At 45.1% G+C, this 10,418-nt stretch overlaps 1 protein-coding gene across 8 annotated transcripts in view; it reads right to left on the minus strand.

The window, feature by feature from the left end:
- B3GALNT1 (beta-1,3-N-acetylgalactosaminyltransferase 1 (globoside blood group)) overlaps positions 1-5,027 on the minus strand; it is a 31,875-nt gene extending 26,848 nt beyond the window's left edge. Inside the window, exons 1-3 of one of the 8 annotated variants that reach the window (XM_032631516.1) lie at positions 4,917-5,027; positions 3,877-3,956; positions 3,363-3,451 (exon numbers count right to left, since the gene is read on the minus strand). The gene's annotated coding sequence lies outside the window, so the exon portion shown is untranslated. The other 7 variants (XM_032631518.1, XM_032631514.1, XM_032631520.1 and 4 more) reach the window with 7 other exon arrangements.
- Positions 5,028-10,418: the final 5,391 nt, after the last annotated feature.

Consider the following 10,418-nt stretch of genomic DNA (forward strand, 5'->3'; position numbering starts at 1 on the left):
CAAATGCCATGCCATTTTAGGGACTTGAGATCGATTTTGGTATCTGAGGGAGTCCTAGAACCAACCCCCTGCAGATACAGAGGACAACTGTATTTTATAGATTTCTGGGCTTGCGGCATGTAGGATCTTTAGGCTGAGAAAGATGAGGAGAGGCCAAAAGTAGTAGAACCTGACAAGGAAAATTCATTTGAGATTTTCTCTTTGCTCCTGCCTTATCTGCACTTGTATCCAACACACACACAAAAATGTACTCTTTGTAATAAGTTAGACTTTTTTTTTTTTTTTTGCGGTACGCGGGCCTCTCACTGTCGCGGCCTCTCCCGTTGCGGAGCACAGGCTCTGGACGTGCAGGCTCAGCGGCCAAGGCTCATGGGCCCAGCCGCTCCGCTGCATGTGGGACCTTCCCGGACCGGGGCACGAACATGTGTCCCCTGCATCGGCAGGCAGACTCTCAACCACTGCGCCACCAGGGAAGCCCAATAAGTTAGACTTTTAAGCAGGTTTTTTTTTTTTAAGGTTAACTGGACTCTTGGGCTTAAGTCTGTATCACTTCTACAGCAATTTACAAAGCACATTTCACAACATGGTAAAATGGGTATCACTATCTCATTTTTCAGAGACTGGTGCAGCCCAGATACAAGCAGCCCTGGAACCCAAACTTAGGTTCAACTCCAAATGCTGTGCTCCGTCTCCAGAGCACAGTGCCTGTAGAAGAGCCCAACCTCACACCCAATCCCATAGCCTCTTGAGATTCCTGGGCAGGGAGCAAAGAATACAACAAAAGTGGACTCACTCTGCCCTGAGTGGTAGGCAGTCTGAGGGAGCCATGTAACGGAGCGGCCTATGGGAAGAGGCAACAGGAAAACCAGGTTCAGAGAAGCTAGGAAAACTGGAGCAGAGCAAAGATGACACAAGTCAGGCAGAGTAGCACCAAGGCTGCCTTGAGAGCTGGGCTGCCTGTCTCTGTTTTGCCACAAACAGCTTTACTCATTGGAGGAAGAGGACAGTGCAAGCTGCTCTAGTTAACACTTCTTCCCATTGTTGCCCTAGGTGAGTAGTATTACAGATCTTTGTCATCCTTGTCTGTCAAGCTAAGTTACTGCTTCCCTTGTCCTTAGCTATTTGAATGTATTTCATTCAGTCATTCGATATGCCAGACATGTGTTACAGGCTAGGCTGCCTGGCCCTCAAGTTGCTGACACCATGCAGAGCATGGACAGTCATGAAAAGGTTCATGACTCCAAGTTTTAGACTGAACATTATGAGCAAAGCCCACCTGGAGAAGATGGAGGGACACCCCCCCCCCCCCCCAGCCCCAGCTCAAATGTCTCCAAACCTGTGGACACCGGTCATGACAAGGTACTGAGTTTGCACTCTCAGAATGTGTAGATGCCCGCCAAAGTGCAAGTTATACAAATTATATCAGTTTAGAGAATGAAACTATTTAATACTGAGATAAGAGTTGATTATAATTATTTCTCTCAGCAAGTGGGTAACTCCGTTCTTGAAAACAAATTCTGTTACCGAAATAATAGCCAAATATAGCTCCAGATAAGAGACATGGTTGGAGCCCTCACTGTCATGCTGGTAGTAGGTGGTTGCAGACTTGTGAAATGTTTAACGGGAGCAGTACTTCCTTAATTCAAACTTAAAAGAGCCTACTTAAAGTGCACTGCTTTGGAGGTTAGCAGAAATCTATGTTCTAGCCTAGGAGTGGGCAAACTTTTTAAAAGTAAAAGGCTAGGGCTTCCCTGGTGGCGCGGTGGTTGAGAGTCCGTCTGCCGATGCAGGGGACATGGGTTCATGCCTCGGTCTGGGAAGATCCCACGTGCCGCGGAGCGGCTGGGCCCGTGAGCCATGGCCGCTGAGCCTGCGCATCCGAAGCCTGTGCTCCGCAACGGGAGAGGCCACAGCAGAGAGAGGCCCACGTACCGTAAAAAAAAAAATAAAAAAAATAAAAGGTCAAATGGCAAACATTTTCTGTGGGCCACATGGTCTCTATCCCAGCTACCTGATTCTGCCTTTGTAGCGAAAATGGAGCCGTAGACATTATTAAACATATAGATGTGACTGTGCTCCAATAAAACTATTTTCAAAATGGGCTGCTGGTCTGAAAGTGTTTGTCTAGCCCCATGAAATGGCATCTCAGAACAGCAACAAAACCTCCTAAGGTCTCCCTTCTCTATGTTTCCTCATTACCCCAGAAGGCTATGTCACTGAAAAGGGGATCCTAGTGCTTGCAACATGTTCCCTACATGAAATGGTTCCTGGAGGGTAGCAGGGCTGAGAAGTATTAAACTAGGCTGTGGATGCTATAAGGGGACAACAAAAGGCCTTGACTTCCTGACTAACTACCTGTGTCAGGGTCAGATCCACACAGAATAGGAAACAATCTACTCTAGCTCTGTTTTTTATTCCTTAATTTCTCAGTTTCAAGGAGTGCAAGTTACACCCCTAGCCAAATCTTCTATCCTGTTGCCTCTCAGTGTCCCACACTACAGACTGTTCTGCGGCTTCATCTCCCCCTCACCTAGACATGCCCCCTACAAGTTGCTTCTAACTTATACCATCGCCTTCCCTCTTCTAATTCACAATGTATCAAAAGCTCCGATTGCAAAAGCAAATCGATATTGATAATATGCAACTTTTTACTAAAGCAAAATCATTGCTCATAGTCCAAAAAAAGATATCTGCCAAAGAACCTGCTATTAAATGAACTGCAACTTTTGAATTTATCTGCTGTGCCACGTCATTTCGTCAAGAGCATCCTGTTTGACCCTCCAGTTTTGACCTCATTCATGAAGCTGTAGTGTGTTTATCTACTACACAGTGAGCAGGGATGAGCAACGATAGCTGTTTTCTGATGTAACAGAGAAGCATATTTGGCCTGGACATATTATGGTTGCAGAAGGAATAAAGGCATTTCCTAAAATGGGATTCTACCTGTATCATCCAATGGTGGACAGAACAGAGCTGGAGACTGGGCACAGAGACAAGGCAAATCATTTGAAAGGGAAGGAAAAGAGAGAAAAGTAACCACTGGTGTATTTTCTTAGGGATAAAGACAGTTGAGTCTGATCTTGAGTTGAATATGACCACTAAAATAAGTTTATATAGTTAAGTTTTCCTGAGATACCATGGTATTTTAATAATGATTCAATTTTTTAAAAAATATATAATCTAAAATAGTTTAATTGAGCTTAACTCTTCCAACTCCTCAAATCCTTTAGGGAAGAAATATACTAGAATATATAACAAAACATGTAGCTGCATAAATGATCCTTAAAATCTTATAAAGGAGACTATTATGGTCAATTTTAACCGATAAGGATAATTTCTCAATTAAAATAAGAGGAACTTACCTGTAGAATTTCAGATGAGACTAAAACACTAGCTGAAGTTTTTTGTTTTCCGTATTCCATGCTTTAATTAAAAGATATGCCGTGCACTACTGAACAGAAGAACAGAAAAAGAATATATCTCAGTCATAACTTAACAACATTGGGCATGAGACATCTAAAATTAATGTTCTATAGCTAGCAAGCTGCTATAGGAGCAAACCATTATATATCAACATTCTTTTCATTTTTGGAAAAGCTTTGATCCTCTCTTCTTCCTCCTTGCTCTCAAATCACTTCATGCATCTCATCTGGAATTATACTTGGCCACTGTCTTGATAACAGGCTTTATTTTCAGGACTGGAATTACCCAACAACCATTCATTTGAATGAACTTTCTAGTCAGGAGAAAAAAAAAAAAGGTCTTAGACTCTTATCTCTAAATAGTAAATAGTTCCCTTCTCTACACTGATACAGGTTCAATGTATGCTTTTATCAGGCATCAACACATTCTGAGAGCACAAAATCAGCTCCCTACCTCTGTCTAAGCCGCCTGGGGAAAGCTAAAACACAAAGCTGTTCCCAGGTGAAGACTGCAAACTCAAATCTTCCTCACCTCTGAAAACAGAAAAGAAGACATGGTTTGGTAATTTGTTCCTTATTGAAAGCTCTACCTGACAAACCAGCCACCTCCTAAACGCTGGTACTAAGTGCAAAACACATGAAGGAGAGAAAACCGTCTCTGCTTTGCACATTCTCCTTCCTACAACAGTGGAAGAGAGAAAAGAAACACGGAATGCCACTCGTGCTTGCTGCTGGCATCATTCCCTATTGCTTGAAAAGTGAGGCTCCATTGCACCTTAAAGATTTCCTTTAAAATGCCTTGTATGCTTGCTAAGACCCCTTTTAAAAATCTTGTAGCCCTAGCCTCTTCGGGTTTCCTCCTCTCTCTGGCCAATTCGCCCATTCTCCTCCTTAGGTCCACATCCCTCCCAACCCCTCCCCAGGAGGAACAAGCTTCCCACAATTCGGCTGCTGGGCCCTTCCCTAACTCCTTGTCAAGGCTTTACCCCAGGCCTGCTTGGGGAATCCGACACCGAATCACCGTCCCCGTCCGCTCCCCCGCCGACCCGCCCAACTTGCTTCCTGATGCTCCCCGAGGAGACGTGAAAGGGAGTAGTCTGCGCGCTGGGGCAGAGCAAGGTGGACAGCGTGCTCCTCGCAGCCTCGGCCTGGCCCTACCACGCACCCCGGCGCTCCTAGGTGTCGCCCGCGGCCCCACCTCCCGCGCTCACCAGGTTGGGGAACGAATAGTCGCGGAGGCCCAAGCGTCTGGGCGCGGCCGCTCGCGGCTCAACCCCGACCGCGCTCTGGGAGAGGGCCGGAGGAGTGGGCGGCGCCGCCCGGCCCGCCTCCCGGCCCAGCTGCCCGGGCCTCGGTGTCCCGGAGGAGGGCGCGTCACCGGCGGAGCAGGTCCCAGCGCCACGCCCGCCACCCAGTCCGAGGGCCTCCGAGGCCTCCGCGCCGCCCCAGCACCCACCCCGGACCACACTCACCACCCCCCCGCGCGGCGCGCACCGTGCTCCGACGTGGGCGGATGGCCTAAGCTCCAGCCCTGCGCGCATACGCAGCCTTACCGCAGCCGCACGCGCGGCCGGGCGCGCGCAGACCACGTGCCGAGCCCTAACCCCCTTGTCCTCTCGCTCGCACGCGCGCACGCACGCGCGGGCCCTGACCCCCTAGGAGGGCGGCGTCGCGCGGCACCCAGGCCTCCGCGCTGATCCGGGCGCGACCTCGGGATTCTCGGCTTCACCTTGCATTTCATGCACCGGGCTGCTAGGTAGTCATTTTACATTTGAGCTTGGCAGCGGTTAGTCGATGGGCTGACCTCGGGAAGGATTTCGTTGAAGACTCGCTTCTCTTTGTCCCGGCTTGCCCTGTTTTCAAGTTGTGTAAGTGCCCGGCCTCGCGGCAGTCCGGGAGGTATTTACTTATTAAAATTCGCACAGAGCTATGAAGGGAAGAAGACATCTTGGGAAGTTCTTTGCTCTTGCAGGCGAAATGCGCGTTCTCCAAGAATCAATAGGAAAAGAAGGCTGGGGATACGTCGGGGTTGCAATGGTCTGGGGTGTGAACAGTAGTCCCGGGAGTCGCATGCTCTCGAGAAATGCCTCTCGAAACCCTCCTTTGGTCTGGAGAATTCAAAGGTCTGTCCCACCCTAAGTTGTCACTAACTGTTGCTTCTTGGGAGGAACGGAGAAGCTTTGAGGCGCGGGAGCTGAGTGTGCTGTATGGGCTCTGGTTGCACCGGCCTCTGGGTGGAGGTTGTTGCATTAATTCAGAAATAGTATTTACTCTCCTCTCTCGGCACCCCTGAAACAGTGCCATCTGAAAACAGTTCCCCATTCAGGCCGCTTGTCTGTGGCACAGTGAAAAGGTCGGCAGAGGCATCACGGTGTGAAAAGTTGAAAGAATAGTTCAGTGAACAGCCATGTACATTCCTCCGAGAATGAATAACTCAACGTTTTGCGGTAACTGCTTTCTTTCTCTCTCGCCTAAGTAAAGACAAAGACATTCTCCTATGCAACCACATAAGAAACTAAATTACATCTAAGAAACTTAATAATTTGACATCACCTAATATCCAGCCCATATGCAAATTTCTCCAGTTATCAAAAAAAGTCATATATTGGTTTTGTAGAAAGGTAGTCCCATGGCGTCCAGTTCTTATTTAAGGGTTGCAATATCTTCTCTTACCGAATGGATGATAAGACAAGTCTCAGGACTTTCTCTTTTAAGTTTCCTCTGTTTCCTGAATTGTCTATTTAATCTTTTTTTTATTGTTTTAAGCTCTTTCAAGTTAAAGACTTTTTTTCAAATTTGTGTGGATCTCTGCCTAACATTTACATTAAAGACTGCTGCTAGTCAAAAGAATAAAAAGAGTCCTGTGAAGATTCATGCATTGTATTTGTTATGGTTGTCTCTTTTTTTTTTTTTTTGGCGGTATGCGGGCCTCTCACTGGTGTGGCCTCTCCCGTTGCGGAGCACAGGCTCTAGACGCGCAGGCTCAGCGGCAATGGCTCACGGGCCCAGCCGCTCCGCGGCACGTGGGATCCTCCCGGACTGGGGCACGAACCCGCGTCCACTGCATCTGCAGGCGGACCCTCAACCACCGCACCACCAGGGAAGCCCTGGTTGTCTCTAATGCAGAGCAATCCTCCACCTGTTTTGTTTTTGTGGTATTAACTTTTTAAAGAGTCTAGGCCAGTTATTTGGCAGAGGGTTCTACTTTCGCCATTTGTCTGACCTTGTTTTCCTCCTGATGTCATTTAGTTTTTTCTCTAGATCCCATATTTCCTGTAAGCTCGAAGGAAGGTTGAGAGCTTTGATTAGATGGCAAGAATCCTTCTAAGATGGCACACTTTATGAGGTGCTCTTATTGTTTTCCATCAGCAAGAACATAATAATAAATATTAAACCCCTGTTATTTTTATATGCATAATATTAGGTTGTCCCAGTATCAGTGGTCACTGAAATCTGAAGTGTTCTCCAGATTTCTCTATTAAACTACATTTTCTCTTTTGTGGTTAATAGGTAATCTGTGTGGTGGAGACTTTGGATCTGTTTGGAGGAGAAAGTCTTAGATCCCTGCAAGGAGGACATGGGTTACAAATCCATTCACCTAGGTGGATAGAGTAATCATCTGGATCATTCTGGTACCCAGTGTTAGGCGCTTCATTGAATTAGGTACTAGCTTCATTCAAAGAACAGTAAAACTCTGGACTCTGGAGTTTGGGCCACTGTAGGGTTCCTGTGGATAATTCTGGTAGAAACAGTGATACTTTCTACAGGGTCTTGTGATGTCTGTTTTAAGAAGGCTTGATAAAATCCAAGAGGAGTTTCCTATATGTAACTGGGCATACCTGAAACTAAACCCCCAGTTCCATTCTAACAACAGAAACAAATCAAGAATATGTAATACTCTGTGTAAACTCTGTCTGTGATCACCTGGTCTCTGGCTCATATCAAACGTCTGGGGGTGTGAGCTCATCCATTTAAGCTTATAAGCCCCACTGGGTGAGATCTATGTCAAGTTTACTCTGTATAACAATGACCACTTCAGCTCCCACAAGAGGAGTCTCAAAGGGCATCTTCTATTCCATAGACAAATGTAGGATTCTAAACAGAGAGCCTGGATCTCCACTCTTATAATTTTTAGTGAGTCAGTCAGTGGATCATATCAGTGGTTTTTGTTTGCATCAGCAAATTAGTGTCGGCTCATGCCTCTGCCAGTTGATCTGAATTTCATCAGTCAGCTTTCTAAAAGTCCAAGGCAGAAGCTGCAAGGCAGAAGCTAGACTTGAAAGTTATGTTGCATCATTTTTGTGACATTTTATTGGTCAATAGGAAGCATAGGACTGTTCAAGATTCAAGGGGAGGGGATCAGACAAGGCATGAACACGAGGAGATGAGGCTCACTGCGGAGTCAGAGGGAAAATATTTGGAAAGGAGCTACCACACTGCTCTAGGCCAAATGCAAACTTAGATGTGTAGTATTGATCATAGTGGTGCTTTGCTCAAAATCAGGTGGGTCTGGATCATCTATTTAACTTCAAGCCTCATCATAACCACCCATCCCCAACTGTGATCTACACATTTACATGAGGACTATAAATATGGGCCCCCATTTCTTTTTTTTTAATCAATTAATTTATTATTTAAGTTTGGCTGCGTTGGGTCTTCGTTGCCACGCACGGGCTTTCTCTAGTTGCGTCAAGCGGGGGCTACTCTTCGTTGCGGTGTGTGGGCTTCTCATTGCGGTGGCTTCTCTTGTTGCGGAACACGGGCTCTAGGTGCGGGAGCTCAGTAGTTGTGGCTCACGGGCACTAGAGCACAGGCTCAGTAGTTGTGGTGCACGGACTTAGTTGCTCCGCAGCATGTGGGATCTTCCTGGACCAGGGATTGAACCCATGTACCCTGCATTGGCAGGCAGATTCTTAACCACTGCGCTACCAGGGAAGTACACCCTCCCCCGTTTCTTTTTGTTTACAGATTTCTTGGTTCAACTGCTTCTCCCTTACAAAAGCATTGTTTTTATGTTTTTTTTTTCCCTATGGGAAGGAGAAAGAATAGGGGCCTGAAATGTACATTTAAAAATTATTTATGGTATTTTGGAGGTTCTCTGAAAATAATAGAGGTGGAAATAGGAGTTAAAATGGGTGTACAACAAAATTATTTGTGGATAGTAACAGTGTAAGTCTAGGCACTGGACTTCTTTGACACTGTGTAAATATTCAGATCTGAATCCCTGGTTGTGATTCTTTTTCTGGCTCCAGCCGTGGCAGGTAGCTGTGCCCTTTGCAAAGGGTAAAGTGATTGCTACCTGCTGATGCCTTTATCACAACCATTCTTCACCTCACCTTGGCTGACAGTTCACCTCGCTAAGTAAAGGAAATCCATTGGTAACAAAACTAGGAAGGCTCCATTGCAAATAGAGTAATATACGGAAAAAAATAGACCTCTGTATTTGGAAGGATGCTTTAGGACACTGATATTATATCTTACAAATTCTGTATTTTTATTTTTGAAAAGTTATATTCCGATACCTGTTTTTAAAATGTTTTGAATGTCCTATGAATAATGAGTGGATATATGTGCTCATAGATGGCAAAACCTCCCTAGGATGCAAAACAGAGCCATGGACAGCAGACTAGGGGGATGAAATCCTCTCAAGTGAAATGATTGGGAAGAAAAGGTCCAAAACCTTCGAGAGCTTATTTCCTTCGAGGCAGTTTCCTTGTTCCTTGTGTAGCGTTTATTCAGCTTGTGATTCAGTTATCTATTGCATCTCATATATTAAAAATATCCATTTAATATTTCTCACGATTCTGAGGGTTGGTTGGCTGACTCCTCTGTGGTTTTGTCTGGATTTACTCACACAGTTATATTCAGCTATAACAGGGGCTGGCAAAAGTTTCTGTAAGGGGTGGTAGATCGTGCATATTTTAGGTTTTGTGTCTGTTGCATATTCTTCCCTCAGTACTAGTTTATAGGTGTCTCTGCTAAGAGATATCAGCTCCTTGAAGGAAGGACCACGCCCTACCACTGCCTTGCTGTGATATATCTTCAATAGTTAGGTACGGAATTTAATTAAATAGCCTAACTAAGGTTTAACATCAGGTTATTTGCTTACTTCACAAAAGCAAAACTAATTTAAGAATCTTGCACATTACCTCCAAATTCTGGAAGAACAGCAGGCATCAGAGAGTTACGTTTCACACCCAAACACTGTCTAATCAATCAGATAGTTAAACTTCCTAGCAGTTTTCCAAACATATAATCAAACGTTAGGAAGCAGTATGCTTAATGACAAGTTTGAACTAGCAGTCAGCTTTAAGGACATACTACATTTTAACTCTGTGTCTGCAGATGAAAATCAAAATGTAGCAGCATAGGGAGCTCAGCTTGGTGCTCTGTGATGGCCTAGTTGGGTGGGATGTAGGTGCAGGCGGGGAGGTCCAAGAGGGAGGGTATGTGTATGCGTATGACTGATTCACTTCGCTGTGTGGCAGAAACTAACACAACATTGTAAAGCAATTATACTCCAATAAAAAAAATTAATAAGTGGAGGAGGGGAGAATGTTAAAAATCTGAGCCCATTAAGAATGAGGTTAAGGGGAGAAAAACAAATCCAATAAATATACGCTATCAAGTAAAAAAAAAAAAAAAAGTAACAGCAGTTTGGAATATATGCTATGTATGTTCCAAGGCAGAAGTAATTCTGGAGAGGGTTTCTAATCTACAGTAAATGCCGCTACTAATTGCTTAGTTGAATTTTTTAATATGTGTTTTCTCCCAGATCTCATTGTAACTCCATCTTCTTCCACTTGATGGAAAGCTTTGACAATTTATTATGTTTAGAAGCAGCTGGGGTGTATTTCTAATTGATGATTTGTTATCCTGTATTTCTTACTTGACTATCCACATTTTTCATTCTCTTCAGCATTTTCCTCCAGCATCTCCTGTCTCACTGAACTAGATGGATGGTGCTCCTTTTGTGCAAACACAGGCAGTATTTCA

Source organism: Phocoena sinus, chromosome 4 (assembly GCF_008692025.1).
Source record: "Phocoena sinus isolate mPhoSin1 chromosome 4, mPhoSin1.pri, whole genome shotgun sequence".
NCBI classification, from domain to species: Eukaryota; Metazoa; Chordata; class Mammalia; order Artiodactyla; family Phocoenidae; genus Phocoena; species Phocoena sinus.